The 25,226-nt window shown below is 38.2% G+C and overlaps 1 protein-coding gene and 1 pseudogene across 1 annotated transcript in view; both read right to left on the minus strand.

Annotated features, from left to right (window-relative positions):
• HPSE2 (heparanase 2 (inactive)) overlaps positions 1–25,226 on the minus strand; it is a 700,195-nt gene that overhangs the window by 553,215 nt on the left and 121,754 nt on the right. The gene's annotated exons all lie outside the window — the stretch shown is intronic.
• LOC122898539 lies at positions 6,543–7,401 on the minus strand (annotated as a pseudogene).

Below are 25,226 nucleotides of genomic sequence, written 5' to 3' on the forward strand. Positions count from 1 at the left end.
CTCTTAGTCATGCCCCAACAATATATTGATGAGGTCCATTTCATGAATAGTTTTGCCAACTTCTGACTCATATTTCATAAAGAGATGGTATCGGGTTAAGAAAGAAGAATCTAATTTTGGAAAGCCAAAGTCACAATCGCTGCATGATTCTACCAAGGTCCATTCATTCTATTAAACATTCATTTACATTTTTCCAGGTCTATGCGTGGTACAGAGGGTACAATGGCAAGCAAAACATGGATCTTGCTTTAGATGGGCTAACATGGGGTGTATATATTTCTTCAAATAAGTGTTTTCATCTTCTTTGGCTAAGTACCCAGTAGTGGAATTACTGGATAATATGGTAATTCTAGTTTTAATTTTTGAAGAAGCTCATGGTCTAAGATGAAGAGAAATATTCTAAGAAAAATTTTATTTGGTCTTACTCATATCCTGGCCCATACTTGAACTAATCCCTGTGGTAATTTGGCATTATATTTCTACCCCTGAGGTGAGAAAGATGGGGTATGGATCAGAAAGACAGGCAAAGAACACAAAGATTGCATGTCCCATATAAATGACATTAGGGTTCTCCAAAGAAGTGGGATGGTAAAAGAAATGCTATAATCAGAAAGAAGAAAACAGAATATGTTGGTTTAACATACAAGAAACCCTTTCCCATGGATAGTACAAGTCAGAAAGAAGACATATAGTCACATACATGACAAGACATATAGTCAAGTACATGAGGTTTCACAAAGCTACATATCTGGACAGCTCATCAGGAAAACTATCATTCCCCATCTACTACAACCAAACAGAAAGAGTAAATCTATATATTCTTCATGTGAATCCTATAAAAACAACAACAACAACATGGTGATACATGTTGCTCAGTGATCTATTAGTAAAAGATCCTAATTTGGCACTAGTGAAATACAGCGTGCCATTCTATTCTTGCCAATCATTTCCCAGGCAAGTCACAGAAGAGCCACATAGGCTTGTCAACATGACAAAGTGCCTAGAGGAACAACTTTTTTTTTTTAATGAAACATTCTTCTAATTATTCATGCAACATTGATTCAGTCCACAGATGGAAAATGAAAGAGCCACATACAATAATTTACCCAATAACCTATTTAGGGCATTCCCTAGTCTGTGTAGAATAGTGCAGAAACGCTCAGGGTACAAGGTTAGGGCCGGAAAGAGTCTGGAAATTGAGAAAGGAAATCCAAGAGAGGAAAAAGCCACAGGAGGGGAGCTCCCAAAACTCTGAATAATGTCTAAGATGAAAATTATAATCTAGCTACAAAATCTAGCAGAAACTTATCAGAGCACTGTAACCCTCTAAAATCTGTTGGAAAGCAACAGCTGGAAAGCTGAAAAGGCTGAGCAAAGATTTCAGCTTCTGCCCAATGCAGGGAAAGAGTGTTCTGAGTGTGAATTATGCCAAGTTAAAGAGGCTTGACAAACATCTGTACTCTCCAGTAAAACTGCAGAAAGAAGTAATGCCAAGGAGTAAAGTCTATGTCTCACCCTAAGACTAAAAGAGAAACTAAAACAGTTCTGCCCTATTAAAGAAGCCTACATTAGTTCAAGATGACCAACCAATAATTGAACTGCCTACTTGAAATTTAAAAAAAAAAAAAAAAGCACTCTTCAGGGAAAAAGAACAAAATCCAGATTCTCTGTCTATATCGAACATAATGCCCAGAAACAATCAAAAACATACTAGACATGGAAATAAGAAAATGTGATCCATAGTCAAAAGAAAAAGTAGTCACTAGAAACCCCAAAATAATTCAGATGTTGGAATTAGCAGATAAGTACATTTTAAATTTTATTTATTTTTTAATTCCAGTATAATTAACATATAATGTTATATTAGTTCCAAGTGTGCAATATAGTGATTCAACAATTCTGTACATTACTCAGTGTGCATTAGGATAAGCATACTCTTAATCCCCTTCACCTATTTCACCCATTCTACCACCCACTTCCCCTTTGGCAACCACCAGTTTGTTCTTTATATTTAAGGGTCCATTTTATTTGCATTTTACTTATTAGAAAGAGAGAGAGCATGAGCTGGGGTAAGGGGCATAGGGAGAAGAAGAAGCATACTCCCTGCCGAGCAGGGAGCCTGATATGGGGCTTGATGCCAGGACCCTGAGATCATGAACTGAGTCGAAGGCAGATGCTTAAACAACTGAGCCACCCAGGAACTCCAAGAGTCCATTTTTTTGCTTGTCACTCTTTTTCTTTGTTTAGTTTGTTTCTACATGAGTGAAATCATACAGTATTTGTCTTATTCTGATAGACTTAATTCACTTAGCATTATACCCTCTAGATTCATCCATGTTACTGCAAATGACAAGATTTCATTCTTTTCTTTTTTTTTTTTCAAATTTACCCAATTTATTTATTTTCAGAAAAACAGTATTCATTATTTTTTCACCACACCCAGTGCTCCATGCAAGCTGTGCCCTCTATAATACCCACCACCTGGTACCCCAACCTCCCACCCCCCCGCCACTTCAAACCCCTCAGATTGTTTTTCAGAGTCCATAGTCTCTCATGGTTCATCTCCCCTTCCAATTTACCCAAAAGCACATACCCTCCCCAATGTCCATAACCCTACCCCCCTTCTCCCAACCCCCCTCCCCCCAGCAACCCACAGTTTGTTTCGTGCAGAAAAATGAAATTGGACCATTTCCAGACCTTGGGTATTATAAATAATGCTGCAATAAACATGGGGTGCATATATCTCTTCAAATAAGTGTTTTCATCTTCTTTGGGTAAGTACCCAGTAGTGGAATTACTGGATAATACGGTAATTCTAGTTTTAATTTTTGAAGAGCCTCCATACTGTTTGCAGACAAGTATCTTAAAGCTGCTATTATAAATATAATCGAGGTCTAAAAGAAAAGATGATCATAATAGATGTGAAGATGAGATATTTAAGCAGAAAAATAGAAACTTTGCACAAGAACCAAATGAAAACCCTATAAATGAAATCTGCAATATCTGAAATAAAAAATTCAATAGATGGGCTTAACAAAAGATTGGAACCATCCCCCCAAAAGCCACAAACTTGAAAAGTTCTTTGGCTGAAGAGAAATGACATCAGATGGGACTCAACAAATATAAGGAGAAAAATAGCAGACTGGAGGGGCACATGGATGGCTCAATTAAGTATCTGACTCTTGATTTTGGCTCAGGTCATGATCTCAGGGTTATGAGATGGAGCCTCATGTCAGGCTACGCATTGAGTGGGGACTCTGCTTAAGGTTCTCTCTCTCTCTACGTTTCCCTCTGCCCCCTCCCATCACTCCCTCCCTCTTTAAAAAAGTGGGGGGGGGTGGAGATTGGATATGGTAAATATGTGGATAATCTTAACAGATGATATATTTTTTAAAAGATTTTATTTATTTATTTATTTGGCAAAGAGAGAGAGACTGCGAGAAAGGGACCACAAGCAGAAGGAGACGGAGAGGGAGAAGCAGGCTTCCCGCCAAGCAGGGAGCCTGACGCAGGGCTTGATCCCAGGAACCTGGGACCATGACCTGAGACAAAGGCAGATGCTTAATGACTGAGCCACCCAGGCACCCCAACAGATTATATTTTTCAATCTCTATTCATTTCTTGAAAAAACAACTGTGTATACTTAACACTACTGAAGTATACACTTAAAAATAATTATGATGAATTTTGTATGTTTTTTTACCACAATAAAAAACTTACTATTTAATGAAAAAAGCAGAATATTGTATTGTGGGGATTACAATACTCATAGATATAAATATATATACAATACTCATAGATATAAAATATATAAAACAATATAACATAGGATGGGGTATTTAAGTGGAATTACAGTATTATGCAAGCTTTACTGCAATTAGTATTATATTAATTCTTTTTTTTAAGATTTATTTATTTGTCAGAGAGGGAGAGAACAAGCAGGAACACAAGCAGGGAGAGAAGCAGGCAGAGGGAGAAGTCGTCTCCCTGCTGAGCAAGGAGCCTGATGCAAGATTCGATCTCAGGACCCTGGAATCATGACATGAACTAAAGGCAGACACTTAAATGACTGAGCCACCCAGGTGTCTGAACTAAAGGCAAACACTTAAATGACTGAGCCACTACATTAATTCTAAGCAGAATATGATAAGTTAAAGATCATTACTGTCATCTTTAATACAACTACTTGAAAAATAATACAGAAGTTAATCTAAAAAGTCATTAAAATAACTAAAACAAAACATTAATAAAAATTTGATTAACTCAAAAGTAAATAGGAAAGGAGAAAAATAGGAGGGGGAAAAGGTAGGAGAAACAGAAAACACAGAGGAAAATGGTAGACTTAAAATTCTACTTTCAACTATGTTGAAGTAAATCAGCCCTCCTGAAATAAACTATAAATCTGAACAAACCATTTAAGAAAAATTTAGTAAGACAAATTTATCATAGAACAACAGATAGCACATAACTGCAACCCTTGAGAGAAAGAAACTCATGAGGTGAGTGAGCCCAGGATCACCTAACTCTCTAACTGGATATAATTTTCCAACTGTAATACAGAGAAGCTAGAGCCTGAGCTGACTGAGGTGATAGGAGGAGGCAGAAATCAGAATTTGGGTTGGTTGAAGTAGCTGTAATCTATGACACAAGGTAACAGAAAAAGGTGGCTGTGCAGAGAAGGCTCCAGGAGTCCCATGGGAGGTCCTATATAAATCCCTGAGGACAAGGCTATATATGTTCAGAGTGAGACCATGAGAGTTTACCAGATAGCAGTTAATGTAGAGTTGAGAGGGAAATAGAGATATTAAAAAACAAGCACTGCTAGCAAATTCCTGGTCCCTTCAGAGTGGAGAGATCCTGCTAATACTTTGATAACATCATTACTGGCATTCAGTTGAAACAGTAGAAAGCCACACCATAGGAGTAACAACCAAGACTTAGTGTAAAACCTACTCTAGATGCATCCTAACAAAGTATGAAACCAAGTTTTAATAAGATCCAGAAGAGAAGTGGAGTTTGAAATTTAAGTCCTAGTCGAGCTTGAGAAACATCCTGAACTTTCCACAGATCTGTGGAAATTAAATTAAATTACAAGTCAAAAATAATGAGATAATTAGAAAATCACCTAGTATCTGGAACTTGAATCTTTTCTAAATAGCCTGTGGTCAAGGAAAAATCACAAGAGAAATTAGAAAATACTTCAAACTAAAAAACTAGTAACTTACCAAAATTCATGGAACACAGATGAAACAATGTTTAAAGGAGGAATTTAGTTTTAAATTCACACATTAGAGAAAATAGCAAGATGTAATATCAATTACCTAAGTTTCCAACTTAAGAAACTAGATAAAGAACAAATTAAATCCAAAGTAAGTCATAAGAAAGTAACAATAAAGATCAGAGTAGAAATCAGCAAACAGAAAATCGACAAAGCCAACACTTTTTCTTTTAAAGAATTAATTAAATTAACAAACACCTAGCAAAATAATTAAGAAAAAAACAAGAAAATCACAAATAAACAGTATCAGGAATTACAGAGAAGCATCACTACAGATCTCACAGACATTAAAAAGATAATAATGTAATATTATGAACAACTCTATGGCAATAAATTCAACAACTTAAAAAAAATGGGCAACTCTTTTTTTAAAAAGACAAAAATTGGGGCACCTGGGCGGCTCAGTGGTTAAGTGTCTGCTTTTGGCTCAAGTCATGATCCCAGGTCCTGAGATGGATCCCAGCCCTGTGTTGGACTTCCTGCTCGGCAGGAGGCCTACTTCTCCCCCCCCCACCATTTGTGTTTCCCCTCTTGCTGTCTCTCTCTGTCAAATTAATTAATTACATAAATAAGACAAAAACTTATGAAGAAATACAAAATCTGAATAGGCCCTATATGTGTGAAAGAAACTATAATAAAAATTTCACACAAAACACCACACCCACCTGAGTTCACTGGAAAGTTCTATCAATCTTTAAGAAGACTTAATATCAATGTTACATAAACACTTCTGAAAAATAAAAGAGAAAAGAAAGTTTTTGCTTTTTAAGTCAGCTTAACCCTGATACCAAAATCTGAAAAAGACATTACAAAAAAAGAAACTTACAAATAGCCCAAATCCTCAACTGTATTAATGGGAAAAGATGGTATTTTCAACAAATGCTGCTAAGATAAATGGATAAACATATGAAAAAAATGAATATTAATCTCTCCCTGACACAATTAACTGATGTTAAAGCCTCAGTGTAAAAGCAAAACTATAAAATGTCTAGAAGAAAAAATGAAAATTTTTGTGAGTTTGTGAGTTGACAAGGATTTCTTGGATATAACACCAAGAACATTAAGTATAAAAGAAAATTTTGATAAACTGGACTTACCATAATTAAAACTTTCTGCTCTACAGAGCAGAATTGAGTTTTATAAAACTGAATAATAAGTTAGTTCACTAACTGGAGAAAGCATAAACAGATTGTGGGATGCTCATACAGTGGAAAACAACTCAGAACTTATTTTACTTATTTATTATTTGAAATGGATCAGTTATCTAATTAGTTTCTTTGAAAGAAATTTGGAACACCAATTTGTAAAGATAAACTCCATTTGTGAGAGAAAACACAGAGCAGAAATAGCTCTAACGCTGAGGAACGGCTTTGATTTTTAGCAGAATTTGTGAGTCCACAGCTTTCTGATCAACCTTGCACTGTTCTGTAATCTCATATTTCTCCTTCTCTATGTTGAAAATCTCACCTTCCTGGTGTCTGGGTTTATGCAGCTTCTCCTGAAGTAAGCATAAGTGAGATGTTTTGGAATTTTTGCACTGATCTCAATTTTGATGGACTGGCAATAACAAGTTTCGGGTGTAGTCTATGCAGAGGAACTCGACTGAGGGCCAGCGATCCAGTCAGAAATAGTAAGCCACTATTCAGTTGCTTCAGGAAAACCACCCTCTTGCTTCCCTGGTGTCCAGTGAAGATAATCGAAATGGTCTCAGGAGTGGCGCTAGCTTGCAGTTTTCTCACATGCTGACTGAAAAGTTTTGCCATACCTCAACAGCTTTCAAGCCACATCTTCCGTAGATAATACCTAGGCAATTTGTGAAGCTTAACCACTCAGATATCACCATTCCTGTCACCACCAACTGGGTTTTATGACAGTATCAAGAACCTTCTTTTTCCTTTCAACCCTGGATTTTGCTGCTGAATACTTCCTCTTGTACATGGTCTTTTTGTAATACATAGCTGACTGGGAATATCCATCAATTCTTCTGACTAGGTCAGACTATTAGTTGCAGGGTCCTTCTTCAGCATTTCAGCCTTGAGATTACCCTTCTTAACCTTGCCTCCAGCATCAGCCTTCTTGGCTTCAGGTTTCTTCTCCTTGCTATCTGGCTGCTCAGCTTTCATCTGCCAACTATCTTGTGAGCCAAAAAATTTTTAATGAACTACTGATACATTTAACAAAGATAACTATTTGGGGGGGCACCTAGGTAGCTCAGTAAGGTTTCGGCCCAAGTCGTGATCTCAGGTTCATAGGATTGAGCCCCCAGTGGGGCTCTGTACTCAGTGTGGAGTCTGTTTGTGATTCTCTGTCTCTCTACCCCTCTCCATCCTATAAATAAATAAATAAATAAAATCTTGAAAAAAAAAAAAGGATGAGTATTGGAAACATTACACTAAGCTTTAAAATTTAGACACTCAAAATGGATGAAAGGCCTCAATGTGAAACAGGAATCCATCAAAATCCTAGAGGAGAACATAGGCAGTAAACTCCTGGACATTGGCCATAGCAACTTCTTTCAAGACATGTCTCCAAAAGGAAGGGATACCAGAGTGAAAATGACCTTTTGGGACTTCATCAAGATAAAAAAAACTTCTGCACAGCAAAGGAAACAGTCAACAAAACAAAGTGGCAAACCATGGAATGGGAGAAGATATTCACAAATGATACTACAGACAAAAGGCTGATATCCTGGGGCACCTGCGTGGCTCAGTGGGTTAAAGCCTCTGCCTTCAGCTCAGGTCATGATCCCAGGGTCCTGAGATCAAGCCCCACAACGGGCTCTCTGATCAGCAGGGAGCCTGCTTCCCTTCCTCTCTCTCTCTCCACCTGCCTCTCTGCCTACTTGTGATCTCTGTCTGTCAAATAAATAAATAAATAAATAAAATCTTAAAAAAAAAAAAAAAAAAGGCTGATATCCAAGATCTATGAAGAACTCCTCAAACTCAACACCCAAAAAACAGATGGGCAGAAGACATGAACAGACAATTCTCCAAAGAAGACATTCAAATGGCTAGCAGACACATGAAAAAATGTTTATCATCATTAGCCATCAGGGAAATTCAAATCAAAACCACATTGAGATACCACTTTACACCAGTTAGGATGGCAAAAATTAACAAGGAAAGAAACAATATGTGTTGGAAACAATATGTGTTGGAAAGGATGTGGAGAAAGGGGAACCTTCTTACATTGTTGGTGGGAACTCAAGTTCGTGCAGCCACTTTGGAAAACAGTGTGGAGATTCCTTAAAAAATTAAAAATAGAGCTACCCTTATGACCCTGCAATTGTACTACTGGGTCTTTACCCCAAAGATACAGATGTAGTGGAAAGAAGGGCCATATGTACCCCAATGTTCATAGCAGCAATGTCCACAATAGCAAAACTGTGGAAAGAGCTGAGATGCCCTTTAACAGACAATGGATAAAGTAGATATGGTCCATATATACAATGGAATATTACTCAGCCATCAAAAAGGATGAATGCCCAACTTTTGCATCAACATGGACAGAAATGGAGGAGGATATGCTCAGTGATATAAGTCAAGCAGAGCAAGTTAATTATATGGTTTCATCTATATGTGGAACATAAGGAATAACAGGGAGGACATTAGGAGAAGGAAAGGAAAAGTGAAGGGGAGGAAATCAGATGGGGAGACAAACCATGAGAGACTATGGACTCTGAGAAACAAACTGAGGGTTTTAGAGGGGAAGGAGGTGGGGGAATGGGTGAGTCTGGTGATGGGTAGTAAGGAGGGCATGTATTGCATGGAGCACTGGGTATTATATGTAAACAATGAATCTTGGAACAATACATGAAAAACTAATGATGTACTGTATAGTGACTAACATAACACAATAAAAAAATCTAGACACTAAATAGTATACACAAAGTTCAAGGAAAAGTAAAATAATCTATAAAATCAATATGTATTTGCCTTATGAGATGTGGATGGACTGGAAAGGGACAGTAGGGGACTTTCTGGATGATAGAAATGTTCTAGATTCTATTTAAGGTGATGATTACATAGGTGCATACTTTTATCAAAAGCAATCAAATTGTACACTTCAGATTTTTGCATTTTATAATAAATTTTATTCAATTTTTCAAGTGACAATATAAAAAAAATTTAATTCCTGATGAATTATGTAATTTTCCATCTGGATTTCAAAAGGTACCAAATATCAAGTAAAATAAAACTCAATGACCCATACACCTTACATGAATCCAATTATAGACTATAACAGCTAAAATGAAAGGTTCCAAAATTTACTCACTTAATATTCTACAGATAAGAAAGGCATATTCACTATGAAAAGACCCAACAAGAACAAGTAAGAAGTGTCTTCTGTTATCTACTTCTTCTCTTCACCTCCCCACAGTGTTCAACTTCCAAGGAAACCCCATCTGAACACTCTGAAGACCAAAAGTTGTCCATAAGCTTTCAACCCTTGTCACCATAAGCTAGGAATAACTGCAGACAAAACTTATCCTCAAAACAATAACCAGGACCAACCCAAAAGCAATCACTTCTTTGGTAGCCACATTAAGGTCATTCAAGTCAGTGAGACTGACTTTTCTCAACATTAACCTGGGATTCTAATCCAGCTGACATGGAGATGAACTTATTTTGTCCAGCTGGCTACAAAAGCACATGCACGAATTCTTTTTTGCTCACCCTCATGCTAGCCTTTCCCTCCCCTCTTCCTGTTTCTTTTCTTTTTCACACATGCACAAACAGTCACGTCGTCATATGAGACAAGTGAACACTGAAACTTATGGGTAAAAAAACAGATGTTTTCCAATTATCCTTCACAAAACCATATTTTATATCAGGTTCTTCTACAGATTTATAGCCAATGAAGAGAGGTTACTACATTAGCTCATGGAGGGGGATGATAAAAACTGGAAAGGAAGAGTCAGACAAGGCAAAGAGAAGCTATCCAGAAGGCTGCAATTGGAGAAGCATGACAAATGGGCAGCACAGTTTTAGAGGGTTCCGGCAGAAAGGCAGATTGCCTGACTGGGAGAGATTCTCCACAGCTGGAGCATCGCACACACCATCTGGAATTTTTTAAATCTGCTTTCCCCAGGTGATCTGATTCTCAGAGTGCCAGTGGAGATGAGAAAAGAAGTAATTGTATAGCTCAGAACAGCTCCAAATGTTCCCCCAAATTAGTTAATGAAATCTTGCTTGAATCAGTTTCAGCTTTTCCTCCAAACTGAGCCCCTAGTTTTGTGGTGTTGTTCCCCCACTAAAAAAATCAAATGGTAGGAGTTTAACCCCTTAATGTTTTCGATACAGTGGAACAAAACATGATTCCCAGCACAATGGTCAAAAATGGTGCTCCGACTGTCAGATCTGGTTCGAATTTCCCAAGACAGGCCAACAAAGCTTCATTTGCAGTCTCACTCTTCTTGACTGGTCTTCGCACTACTTTTAGCTGTTGCCAAATGGAGAACCTACATACTGAGGTCCCCAGTTTTTGTTCCCAGATGGTCCAAACTCCAGATTTAAAACAATAAGGGAAAATACAATTTTAATAATTAAGAGCAATTATAAACCAAACTCTCATAAAAATGAAAGACTTTGTTTTTCTTTTTTCTCAATATATATGTGTCTGTGAATATGAAGGTGGAATTCAGTAAGGGGTACATGCAAAAAAAGAAGAGATAAAGAATAAGAAGGTGAGAGAAGGAATAAAAAGTAGCAGGAAAGAAATTCTGCCTCTATCATCTATCCTCATATCTTCCCCTAATTGACTTTTTTTTGGTCTCCTATCTTGTTTTATACCAGAAGTATAAAGCAAATTTTTCTATAAAGGGCAAGATAGCAACTTAGCAGCTATTTTAGGCATTGTGGGCCATGAGGATTATGCCACAAGTACTCAACTTTGCCACTGTAGCATAAAGACAAACAGAGACAATATGCAATGAATGAACATGGCTTTGTGCCAACTTATGCATAATGAAATTTGGATTTCAAATACTTCTCACATGTCATGAAATAATATTGTGATTTTTAAAACCACTTAAAAATGTAAAAGCCATTCTTTGCCCTCAAATCAAGCAAAAAAAAAAACCTGTCCGCAGGTTGAATTTGGCCCATGGGCCACAGGTTGCCAATCCCTGTTTATTATTAATAAATGCCATTATTCAAGGTTCAACTGCAGAACTAAACAATGGCTGCAGCAAGAATCTCACATGATTCCTTACTCAGAGTAGCTTTTCAAAATTGAAGCCTTCCATTATACCATGAGGAACTGTGATAAACTCGTCATTCTCATGATCACAGATGCTAAAGGTATAAATAAATTTGTATCTAAAATAAACTCCTGGGGCACCTGGGTGGCTCAGTGGGTTAAGCCTCTGCCTTCGGCTCAGGTCATGATCCCAGGGTGCTGGGATCGAGCCCCACATCAGGCTCTCTGCTCCACGAAGAGCCTGCTTCCTCCTCTCTCTCTGCCTGCCTCTCTGCCTACTTGTGATCTCTCTCTCTGTCCAATAAATAAATAAAATCTTTAAAAAAAATAAAAACAAAAATAATAAACTCCTTCCCCGCTTTTAAACTTAAAATCTTCTCCTTTACCTATTCTTTTTATGGATCTTCTTCATTGTTGCTGGCATCAAGAAAGGACAGTGTCTTGATGATCGTAAACATTTTCAAGTATCTACCAGTGCTTTACTATGGTGATGATAAAGATTAATACAGAGAGTGGTACATTTTTTTTCTCTTTCTTCCCCCCCACAACCCCACTTTTGTTTACATGAAAACACTAACATGTCCACTCAAATTAGCATCTCTATGTAGGCAGACTATTTTCTGGGAACAAAAAACTCCCATGTCATTCTTCAGTATCTGAACTTACAATTATAAGTTACAGTTTTAAGAAAGGGGGAAAGAAACTGGATACAAAAAGATAAGCAAGAGTAGTTTGTAACTTTTAAGTTTGGGCACAGCACTTTTCACAAGACTTTTCACAAAAGGGACCATTCTTAGCCAAAGGCACTAAGCCAGGAGCTGGTGCTACAGATATGGTCCTGTCCTCAAAAAACTTGGTCTACTTGTGGAGACATACATAAGAGGTAAAAAGAAGAGTAATATAATAAACCATGAACACTTCACAGATTTCAATATATATTAAAATATACAACAGGATAGAATTCCACACAGATGTTCTAAAAATGAAAGCTTACAGAAGTTGTATGAAAAGAATTCCAAGTCAAAGATATATTGAAAAGATAGTTTTGCCTAACAAAAACAAAATTAGAAAAATACCCAAAAAGTCAATAATAAAGTATAAATCTCCTACCTACTCCCCCAAAAAACCTATGGATTAAAAGGAAGGATCATCCCAAAAGAAAGACAATTGCAAATATAGTAAAATATAAGAAATAAAGCATAAAAGATATAATAAAATGATATATGGACATAAATAAATGTCCTTGTGACATATATTGGGAGTTATATTTTTTAGGTTTAAAGTCAACAGTGAATTTAAAAGTTTGAGCTAGTGTGTTTAAAACTCTACAGAAAATGCAAGCATTTGGGGAATGCAAACTGGTGCAACCCCTGTGGAAAAACAGTATACAGATTCCTCAAAAAGTAAAAAATAGAACCCCATATGATCCAATAATTGCACTGCTGCATATTTACCCAAAAAAATACAAAAACATTAATCCAAAGGGATACACACACACCTTGTTTAGAGCAGTATTATTTATAATAGCCAAATTATGGAAGCAGCCCAAGTGTTCAACAACAGAGGAACGGATAAAGAAGATGGGGTATGGTATATAATAATGGGATATTACTCAGCCATCAAAATGAATGAAATCTTGCCATTTTCAATGATGAGGATGGAGCTAGACAGTATTAATGCTAAGTAAAATAAGTCAGTCAGAGAAAGACAAATACCATATGATTTCACTCATATGTGGAATTTAGGAAACAAAACAAATGAGCAAAGTGGAAAAAAAGAGAGAGAGAGACAAACCAAGAAACAGACTCTTAGCTACAGAGAACACCTCCAAAGGGGAGGTGCGTGAGTGGAAGGGGTAATGGATGCAATAGGTGATGGGAATTAAAGAGTACACTTATCATGAAAAAAATGATAAAATAAAATAAAAAGATATACAAACTATATTGAAATACATGCAGATAAGTGTCTAAAGAAACACAATAAAGACATTTCTGAAAGTAATAGATAGATAGATAAATAAATAAAAATAATCCAAACATGGGTAACAAGAAAGAACTAAAGGTACCTAAGCATCCGGTGATAAGAACAGATGACAAATAATCCAGGAACTCAGAGAAGGCAGCAGGGAGTCTGTTTCTCCCTCTCCCTCTGCCCTCCTTTCCCCCTCCCTGCTCAAGTGCATGCTCTCTATCTCTCTCTCTTCCAAATAAATAAATTTTTTTTTCAAAAATAGAAGCATTTGTTAATAAAAAGAATAACTTACAGAAATTTCCTTCTGCTAAGAAGTATGAGAGGAAAATGTGGCTTTTCCCCATGGTTGGGTATGAGATGGTGATTGTATATGCTTATAGTAAGCTGCTGGTGGTAGTGGGAGGGGTAGGGGGAAATGGGCAGAAACTTCTCCAAGATTTCTATCTATAAGCCACCAAAATCCCTATCAGTAAGTCTTCTGTGCATAACTAAACTGCCTGTAACTAGTTCTTTCCAGTCAGAAAGAAGAATGAAATGTTACCATTCATTCTTCCAATCTACCCCTAATTCCTCACAGATATTTGCTATTTAGTAGCTGAAGTTTCTAATTAAAATTTTGAGGGCATTTTATTTTTAGGGCATTTTTAGATAGTTTTTTTCTGTTGCATTTTTGCCAACTCTCCATCTCTCTATTGTTCACTGATACAAAGGCCTAGGAGCCCAGTATCATCACCATGACCTTCAACCAGGGCTAAAATTCTAAATTTGGAACTGGGAGATCTACTGAGATTGCAGCCAGTAATCTGTCCATAGGCACAGCCAGTGGTCAGAGCCAAAAGTCATGAAGTAAGTAAAATTAATAACCAAGACCTAAGCCAAGAGAGCCATAAAACAAAGTTGGCAAGGAGAGGCGGGGAAGGGAAATGGGTGTCAAAGCTAAGCCAAAGGAGTTACAAACACCTCATATTACCAGAACCACCTAGAGGCCATTGCAAACTATTACTGCTGCTTTAGGCACAGTCTCCTTAAAGACTACTGACCAATGGCTGAGCCATAAGGAAAAGTCAGTTTGGAAGGGAACATCCTTTGTTGGGTGGCTCCTTAGCCAGTTCTCCTGTTTTCTAGTTTCCCTTATCCTGGTGCGCTATTTCTAGCAATGTAGGCTTAGATATGAATCCCTTCATTCTTGGGCCAGTAATTTAAGCTCTATGCTAGTTCATCTGTACAATGATAATAATAATTCTTACCTTCATTGATTTGGTTTAAAGATTGTATGAGGATACATGTGAAAATCTTAAAGGTTTGACAAAATACAAATGAATTTTTTTTGTAAGACACACTCTTAACAAAGTTAAAAGAGAAATGTTAAACTGAGGGAAAATATTTATAACAAATACTTAAAATGTCAATATCCCTAATAATTCAAAAACTTCTACAAATCAGTATAAAAATACAAATAACACAAAGGGGGGAAAAATGGCAAGGCCTAAATAGGCAATTCACACACACACACACACACACACACACACACAATACAAGATGCTCAACCACACTGGGGATCAGGAAACTGCAAACTAAAGAGGGAGGTACCACTTTTCAGCTTGGCAAGAATTGGAGAGATTGATAATACCCATGCTGGCAAGTATTTGGGAAACAGGATATTCATACATACAGTTGGAGATAGAAAACTTTTAGGTAGGCAGTTTGCCTCTAACATTTAAAATGTGACTAACTTTCACTCTAGTTATTCTACTGCTAATAAACTATCAATCAGAAATACCATCATAAATTCATAAAAATACATGCATAAGTTATACATTAAAATACCTAAGTTGTATATAAGTGTGTGCCTATATATAGATATTTTATATCTGTATCTATACTTTTAAAAAGAAAATCACGTGCTCAAAATGACATCACTTAGGCCAAGTCATCAACCCAGGGGTTAATAACTAATCTAACTGCAGTTTTGACATCCTCCAGAAATTTAAGTCTGAACTAGTCAATCAAAATTTTCTGTGGTAAGGTTATCTGACCTCCTGCTTCTCTACTAAGCAAGCTTTCAAGACCTTGCTTGAAACAACCCTTTTCATTTGCTAATAATTTCCTTGCCCCACCCTCCTTCCTATAAGAATTCATTTTGTGCATCCCCTCTACCTGCTGGATGGGATGCTGCCCAATTCTTGAATCATTTAATAAAAACCAATTAGGGACGCCTGGGTGGCTCAGTTGGTTAAGCAGCTGCTTTCAGCTCAGGTCATGATCCCGGCGTCCTGGGATCGAGTCCCGCATCGGGCTCCTTGCTCAGCAGGAAGCCTGCTTCTCCCTCTGCCTCTGCCTGCAATTCTGTCTGCCTGTGCTCACTTTCTCTCCCTCTCTCTCTCTGATAAATAAATAAATAAAATCTTTAAAAAAATAAAAAAATAAAAACCAATTAGATCTTCAAATTTACTCAGCTGAATTTTGTTTTTTAACATACTGCTGCTATAAATGTTATATATATATACACACATATATATATTTATATATGAACAGAAAAAAAAGTCTGGAAGTTTATACAACTATTAATGGTATTAATTCCGGGGAAGCGGAATTGGAAAACATGGGAAGAAGGGACCTTATATTTTATATTTATGACATACTAAATATATACACAGTATGTTGTATAATTTCCTCCAATTGAATGAACTTTTCATAATTTTTAAAGAAAATGCTCTGCAGATCATAAAGCAAGTACAGGTACTATTTTTCTTAAATTATACCTTATCAACCAAAAGAAATTTAAGGTGACATACAAATGTGAAGTGTTGGCCGGTTTCCGTAGTGTAGTGGTTATCACGTTCGCCTCACACAAATGTGAAGTGTTATTATTTATTACCAGAATTTCTTACTTAAAATTATTTTAAGTCAAGAAAAAAAGTTGTGTCAAGCCTTCCATATACATAAAAATGTAGTAATTTTAGGTTTAAAATATAGAATTATAGCTCTCTTTAGAAAAAGTATGATTAGAAAAAGTATGAGTGGCTCAGTTGTTTAAGCATCTCACCTCAGGTCATGATCCCAGGGTCCTGGGATCGAGTTCTAGGATCAAGTCCTGGGAGCAAGCCCTGCTAGATCAAGTCCTGGGATCAGGATCCCTGCTCAGTGGAGGGTCTGTTTCTCCCTCTCTGTCTACCCCTCCCCCTGCTCAGGTGCTCTCTCTCTCTTTCTTTCAAATAAATAAATAAATAAAATCTTCAAAAAACAGAGTATGATTAGAGAAAAGTTCCTTGTAAACTTTAGCAAGTCTTACCTTTCTTTACTATTCTCACACTCAAAGCATATTACAGACATTACATTATTCTTAGAACATGACACCATATCTGATCTAGTTGTTTTCTAAAGCAATCACTGCAAACTAAAATTTCCTTCTTTTTATATCTTTCCTTTTTCTCAGTATTAAATCATTTTAAATCTGAACGTATATCTCCCAGGTACAACAAAATGGCAAGCTTAATTTTGTGAGATATAAGCAAATTAAACACACATGCTTTCCATTTCATCATGCAAGATAACATAAAAATATTACAAGTTCATCAAAAAAAAACAAGAATTCCAGTAAACCGTGTTAAGCTCAGAGGCAAGTGGGGCTTTAATGTGCCCCTTCTGTGCCCAATTCTCCTTCAGTACTGCCTTAGGTTATCCCAAGGACCCTCCTAAAAGCCTGATTTCAGAAAAGGATCTGAAAAGCAAATTGATGAGTAAAAAACACACAAAGGGAGACAAACCATAAGAGACTCCCAATCTCAGGAAACAAACTGAGGGTTCCTGGAGTGGAGGGAGGTGGGAAGGATGGGGTGGCCGTGTGATAGACATTGGGGCGGATATGTGCTATGGTGAGTGCTGAGAATTATGTAAGACTGATCAATCACAGACCTGAAACCCTGAAACAAATAATAATAGTAATTATATGTTACTTTTAAATAACATACAAAGGAATAAAGCTATAACTGCTAAATTTCAGAAATTGATTTTTTAAATTCCACATGAGTACCCAATACTTCCAGGTATACAATGTGAGCCAGATTGATGGGCCCTATTCTCAGAAAACACAGATAACAGATAAACAAGTAGTTATACTAAAGTATGGTTTACTATGAGACACAATGTTTTGAGAGGGAAGGTCTAACCAAGGGAGCAGAGAATTCTAGAAGAAATAAGCAAGCCAAGGAGTGAAGAGTAAATGAGCATCAACTAAACAAAGGTGTGTGGGAAGAATGAAGGCATGAAGAATGCCTTCCTGACACATTTGAAATCACATCACCCCATTTATCCAAAATATATGTCTGAATCTGATGAGTAGTGAAGGGGGAACAAAATTCAAACATTCTAACTTCCAGTTCTTTTCATCATTTGGAACACTAGATCCCTGGCATCCTCACCTCTCTTCAGCTTCAAATGGGTATGGAAAACAACAAAACTAAGGAAATAAGTCACAGAAAACCACAAATGCAGAGTACAAAGTGAACAGATACAGGCAGACAGCTGGGGAAATGGTTTTGTAAGACTTTCTCTAAAGGACAAATGTTTAGAACAAAACAAAATTCCCAGGAACAGTGTATATGCTCCTAAAGACTATAGTTTTGGCAGGGCAGTAAATACTCAACCCCAATGTCCAAACAGAACAAATATCTGGATAGTCTCTGCCAAATCAAGATTAAAAACTTCTGAAATAAAAAATAGCCAGCAATAAATTTATCCATTTTCAGCTAAGTAATATTTAGAGGGGAATTTACAACTTTAAATGCCTCTGCTAGAAAAATATCTCAAATCAATAACCCAAACGTCCACCTTAAGAACGTAGAAAATGAAGAGTAAATTCAACCCACAGCAAAGAAAGGAAAGGAAATAATAAATAGTAGGTTGTAAATCAATTAAGTAGAAGTTAAAAAGGCAAAAGTAAAAAATAAATGAAACCAAAAATATGCTTCTCAGAAAATGAAAAATAAAAACAAAGTTTTTCAAATTTTAGCAAGACCCACTACCAAAAAAAAAAAAATAAAGACAAATCACGAAAATTAGGAATGTGTAAGGACACATAAAAGATTGTAAGGTAGTATTATGAACAGTTTTATGTCAATGTATCAGATATCTTAGATGAACAAACTCCTAGAAAGGCACAAATAACCAAAATTGACTATGGAAGAAATAGAAAATTTGAATAAACCCATAATGAGTAAAGACACTAAATTTATAATTTAAAATCTCTGCTCAAAGACAGATCCAGATGGCTTTAATGGTGAACTCTATTCAGCATTTAGGAAGAAATAATACCAATCCTTCATAGACTCCTCCAGAAAATGGAGAAGGAATACTTTCCAACTCATAATATGAGGTCAGCATTCTCCTGAGAGTGCTTTCTAAACTGGGTCTGAACAAAACCCAGGATCACAGAACTCAGTTAATTCCGACAACTTTGGGTTCCAGATGGATTCTTAAGGTGAGCTAGGAAGCTGGAAATGTTATCCAAGAACACGTTAAGAAAGCTCTAGAACCAACCTGGATCTCAAAAGTCCTTTAAAATGTAAGACGATCTCATGAAGAAATTGAGAATAGCTACCTTAAAAAAAAGAAAACAAACAAACAAACAAACAAACAAAGAAGAACATCTCCCCTCCCCCATTCCTGCCGGAAGAAGTTAGTAACTGGTATATTTTGGCTTGTAGGATCAAGTCATGAAGGTCAGGCCTCTCAGTTCTCAAATCACTTTATAGTTTTTAGACAACCTTATTGGTTTAGGTGTTATCTCATATTTGAAGTTACTACATCTATGGAAAAAAAGTGATTTCCAGTTTAAAAAAAAAAACAAAAACTTTTTCTTCCCTCTCTTCTTTCTTCTTATGTACCAAATTGTATGCACACCACAGTTTTATCTATATAGCACAATACAGGGAATGAAAAGACAAGCCACAAACCAGAAGAAAAGATCTGTAAATCATGTATCTAATAAAGGACTTTTATTGGGAATATATGAAGAACTCTCAAAGCTCAATTACAAATAAACAATGCAATTTTTTAAATGAGTAAAATTTTTGAAAATACACTTCTCCAAAGATGATATATTGATGACAAATAACCACAGGACATGATGCTAACATCATTTCTCATTAGGGAAATAAAACTAAAACTAAAACCACAATTAGATACTGCTGTCTTTCAATCAGAATGGCTAAAATACAAAGACTGATCATACCAAGGATGTGAAGCTACTAAAACTTCCATTCAATAGTAGTGAAAAGTAAAATGATTACAAGCGTTATTAAAAAATGGTTTGGGGGGCGCCTGGGTGGCTCCGTGGGTTAAGCCTTTGCCCTCGGCTCAGGTCATGATCTCAGGGTCCTGGGATAGAGCCCTGCATCAGGCTCTCTGCTCAGCAGGGAGTCCGCTTCCCCGCCACCCTCTGCCTGCCTCTTTACCTACTTGTGATCTCTCTCTTTCTGTGTCAAAAATCTTTTTTAAAAAATGGTTTGGACAATGCGGGGACAAGATGGCGGGGTACTAGGAAGAGGCGTCTTTTCAGCTGGTACCCCAAAGTGAGCTGATTACCTACCAAAGAACTCTGATCACCCATGAAATCAGCCTGAGATCAGAATTATACACGTCTGGACCTCTACAGGGGCAGAAGACGCCAGTGAGCAGGTAAAGCGGAATGGGAACAGCGGACTGATATCGGAAGATAAAAGGGGGAGGGAGCCACCAGAGGCGACCGGTGGGAAAGTCATACCCGATACGAGCGAGAGCACCCTGCGTCTGGGGACCAGCATTAACTCGGAGACTGGTTGAAAGCACTCCAAAAGAGCAAAGGATCGCGGGGGCGGCTAGGGACAGGGGCTTGAGTCCCCGGTCCCAGACGGCCTCCCCGGCGGCGCGGAGACAGAGAGAGTGCGGCGGAGAAACCGGCTCCTGGTCCCTAAGCCGCCAGCGTGCCCCAGAGCGCGGGGTTCCGGCTCCTGTGAGGGGATGGGAGCCGGTCTGCAGAACGCGCGCTAGCCCTACCACAAAGCTTGAGATGCGCGTGCACGTCGCTCCAGCTCTCCTGGGTTTCTAAGGCCCTGGGGCGCTTCTTGACCCGGGCCATTGTTTCAAAGTCTAAGCCGCGCGCCCGCGAAACTCTTCCCCGGACAGAGGCGCGCAAAAGCCCAGCCTGCGGCTTACTGACCAGCGCCCCGTTCTCAGTGCCCCAGACGCGCGCCCGACCCACAGCCGCCTCTGAAAAGAGGTGCGCGCAAGCCGGGCACTCCCAGCCCCGGCCAGCGGCAAAATCTCAGTGTGCGATCGCTGCTTGGAACCTCTCTGGCGGTCAGGAGCTCCCAGACAGCCGCCACTGCCTTGGCTTTGGGGACGAGCAAGAGATCCTGCGCCCCCAGGGTCTCCAACTTGGAACCTGCACTGCCAGCGTCCAAGGGGGAATTTATTCAGCTTCTGCACCCAGACTGAGGCTTCTGAGACGGAGATCAGGAAGTGCTCCAGGGTGCACCTTGACTGCACCAGAGTTGATACATCCAGCTACATCTGTTCAGTCTTCTCCCACCAAAATGACTAGGAGGAGGAATGCCCAACAGAAGAAAAATACAGAGGATGGACCTTCTGCAACAGAGCTAACGGCTATCAACATAGACAATATGTCGGAAAGAGAATTCAGGCTAACAATTATCCAGGCAATAGCTAGGTTGGAGAAAGCCATGGATGACCAAACAGAATTGATTAGAGCCGAACTGAAAGCGACCAGACAGGATGTTCACAATGTTAGGGCGGAGCTTAAAGCTACCAGGGAGGAGGTCCACAATGCTCTCAATGAGTTCCAATCCAATCTAAACTCTCTCAAAGCCAGGGTAACTGAGACAGAAGATAGAATTAGTGATCTGGAAGACAAACAGATAGAGAGAAAGGATCAGGAGGAAGCCTGGAACAAACAGCTTAGATCCCACGAAAGCAGAATTAGGGAAATAAGTGATGCCATGAAGCGTTCCAACGTCAGAATTATTGGAATTCCCGAAGGGGAGGAGAAAGAAAGAAGTCTAGAAGATGTCGTGGAACAAGTCCTTCATGAAAACTTTCCGAATCTCGCGAATGAAACCAGCGTTCATGTACTAGAGGCTGAACGGTCTCCACCCAAGATTATACACTCCAAAAAAACATCACGACACCTGATAGTCAAATTGAGAAATTATAATTGTAGGTATAATCTCTTGAAAGCCGCCAGGGCAAAGAGGCTCCTTACTTACAGAGGGAAGCCCATCAGAATAACGTCAGACCTGTCCACAGAGACCTGGCAAGCCAGAAGAGGCTGGCAAGATATATTCAGGGCACTAAATGAGAAGAACATGCAGCCAAGAATACTTTATCCAGCAAGACTGACATTCAAAATGGATGGAGAGATAAAGAGTTTCCAAGACCGGCAAGACTTAAAAGACTATGCAACCACCAAGCCGATACTGCAGGAAATATTAAGGGGGGTTCTATAAAAGAGGAAAAATCCCAAGAATAGCATTGAACAGAAATATAGAGACAGTCTACAGGAAGAAAGACTTCAAAGGTAACTCGATGTCAATAAAAACGTATCTATCAATAATCACTCTCAATGTGAATGGCCTAAATGCACCCATAAAACGGCACAGGGTTGCAGATTGGATAAAACGACAGGACCCATCCATATGCTGTCTACAAGAGACCCATTTTGAACCTAAAGATACACGCAGACTGAAAGTGAAGGGGTGGAGAAGCATCTTTCATGCCAATGGGACTCAAAAGAAGGCTGGGGTAGCGATTCTCATATCAGATAAATTAGACTTCAAACTAAAGACTGTAGTCAGAGATACAGAAGGACACTACATAATCCTTAAAGGGACTATCCACCAAGATGATCTAACAATTGTAAATATCTATGCTCCCAATATGGGAGCAGCCAATTACTTAAGAAAACTGTTAATCAAGATAAAGAGTCATATTGATATGAATACACTAATCGTAGGTGATCTTAACACGCCTCTTTCAGAATTAGACAGATCATCGAAGCAGAAAATCAATAAAGAAACAAGAGCATTGAATGACACATTGGACCAGATGGACCTCATAGATATATACAGAACATTCCACCCTAAAACAGCAGAATACTCATTCTTCTCAAGTGCACACGGAACCTTCTCCAGAATAGACCACATACTGGGTCACAAATCAGGACTCAGCCGATACCAAAAGACTGAGATTATTCCCTGCATATTCTCAGATCACAATGCTTTGAAACTGGAGCTCAATCACAAGGAAAAGTTCCGAAGGAACTCAAACACCTGGAAGCTAAAGACCACCTTGCTTAAGAATGCTTGGATCAACCAGGAGATCAAAGAAGAACTGAAACAATTCATGGAAACCAATGAGAATGAAGACACTTCGGTCCAAAACCTATGGGATACAGCAAAGGCGGTCCTAAGGGGAAAATATATAGCCATCCAAGCCTTGCTCAAAAAAATTGAAAAATCCAGAACACACCAGCTGTCTTTACACCTTAAAGAACTGGAGGATCAACAACAAATCAAACCAACTCCACACATAAGAAGGGAAATCATCAAGATTAGAGCTGAGATCAATGAGGGAGAAACCAGAGATACAGTAGAACGTATCAATGAAACTAGAAGCTGGTTTTTTGAAAGAATCAATAAGATCGATAAGCCACTGGCTACACTAATCCAAAAGAAAAGAGAGAAATCCCAAATTCATAAAATTATGAATGAAAGGGGAGAGATCACAACTAACACCAAGGAAGTAGAAACAATCATCAGAAGTTACTACGAACAGTTATATGCCAATAAGCTTAGCAACCTAGATGAAATGGATGCATTCCTGGAAAAATATAAACTACCAAAATTGAACCAGGAAGAAATCGACAACCTGAATAGACCGATATCTAATAACGAGATTGAAGCAGTGATCAAAAATCTCCCAAAAAACAAGAGCCCAGGACCTGACGGATTCCCTGGGGAATTCTACCAAACCTTCCAAGAAGAAATAACACCTATTCTCCTGAAGCTGTTTCAAAAAATTGAAGCAGAAGGAAAACTTCCAGACTCTTTCTATGAAGCCAGCATTACCCTGATCCCCAAACCAGGCAAGGACCATACCAAAAAGGAGAATTTCAGACCAATATCACTGATGAATATGGATGCTAAGATTCTCAACAAGATCCTAGCCAACAGGATCCAACAACACATTAAAAAGATTATCCACCATGATCAGGTGGGATTCATCCCTGGGCTACAAGGATGGTTCAACATTCGTAAATCAATCAATGTGATACAACAAATTAATAGGAGAAGAGAGAAGAACCACATGGTCCTCTCAATTGATGCAGAAAAAGCATTTGACAAAATCCAACATCCGTTCCTGATTAAAACGCTTCAAAGTATAGGGATAGAGGGAACATTCCTGAACCTCATCAAATCTATCTATGAAAGACCCACAGCAAATATCATCCTCAATGGGAAAAAGCTTGCAGCCTTCCCGTTGAGATCAGGAACAAGACAAGGATGCCCACTTTCACCACTCTTGTTCAACATAGTATTAGAAGTCCTAGCAACAGCAATCAGACAACAGAGAGAAATAAAAGGTATCCAAATTGGTAATGAAGAAGTCAAACTCTCTCTCTCGCAGATGACATGATTCTTTATATGGAAAACCCAAAAGACTCCACCCCCAAACTACTAGAACTCATACAACAATTCAGCAGCGTGGCAGGATACAAAGTCAATGTGCAGAAATCAGTGGCTTTCTTATACACTAACAAGGAAAATACAGAAAGGGAAATTAGAGAATCGATTCCATTTACTATAGCACCAAGAACCATAAGATACCTGGGAATAAACCTAACTAAAGAGGTAAAGGATCTATACTTGAGGAACTATAGAACACTCATGAAAGAAATTGAAGAAGACACAAAAAGATGGAAGACCATTCCATGCTCTTGGATCGGAAGAATAAACATCGTTAAAATGTCTATACTGCCTAGAGCAATCTATACTTTTAATGCCATTCCGATCAAAATTCCACCGGCATTCTTCAAAGAGCTGGAGCAAATAATCCAAAAATTTGTATGGAATCAGAAGAGACCCCGAATCGCTAAGGAAACGTTGAAAAACAAAAATAAAGCTGGCGGCATCACCTTACCTGATTTCAAGCTTTATTACAAAGCTGTGATCACCAAGACAGCATGGTACTGGCATAAAAACAGACACATAGACCAGTGGAACAGAGTAGAGAGCCCTGATATGGACCCTCAACTCTATGGTCAATTAATCTTCGACAAAACAGGAAAAAATATACAGTGGAAAAAAGACAGTCTCTTCAATAAATGGTGCTGGGAAAGCTGGACAGCTATATGTAGAAGAATGAAACTCGACCATTCTCTTACACCGTACACAAAGATCAACTCAAAATGGATAAAAGACCTCAACGTGAGACAGGAATCTATCAGAATCTTAGAGGAGAACATAGGCAGTAATCTCTTCGATATCAGCCACAGCAACTTCTTTCAAGATACGTCTCCAAAGGCAAAGGAAACAAAAGCGAAAATAGACTTCTGGGACTTCATCAAAATCAAAAGCTTCTGCACAGCAAAGGAAACAGTCAAAAAAACAAAGAGGCAACCCACGGAATGGGAGAAGATATTTGCAAATGACAGTACAGACAAAAGGCTGATATCCAGGATCTATAATGAACTCCTCAAACTCAACCCACACGAAACAGA

The sequence above is a fragment of the Neovison vison genome, chromosome 2 (genome assembly GCF_020171115.1).
Source record: "Neovison vison isolate M4711 chromosome 2, ASM_NN_V1, whole genome shotgun sequence".
NCBI lineage: Eukaryota > Metazoa > Chordata > Mammalia > Carnivora > Mustelidae > Neogale > Neogale vison.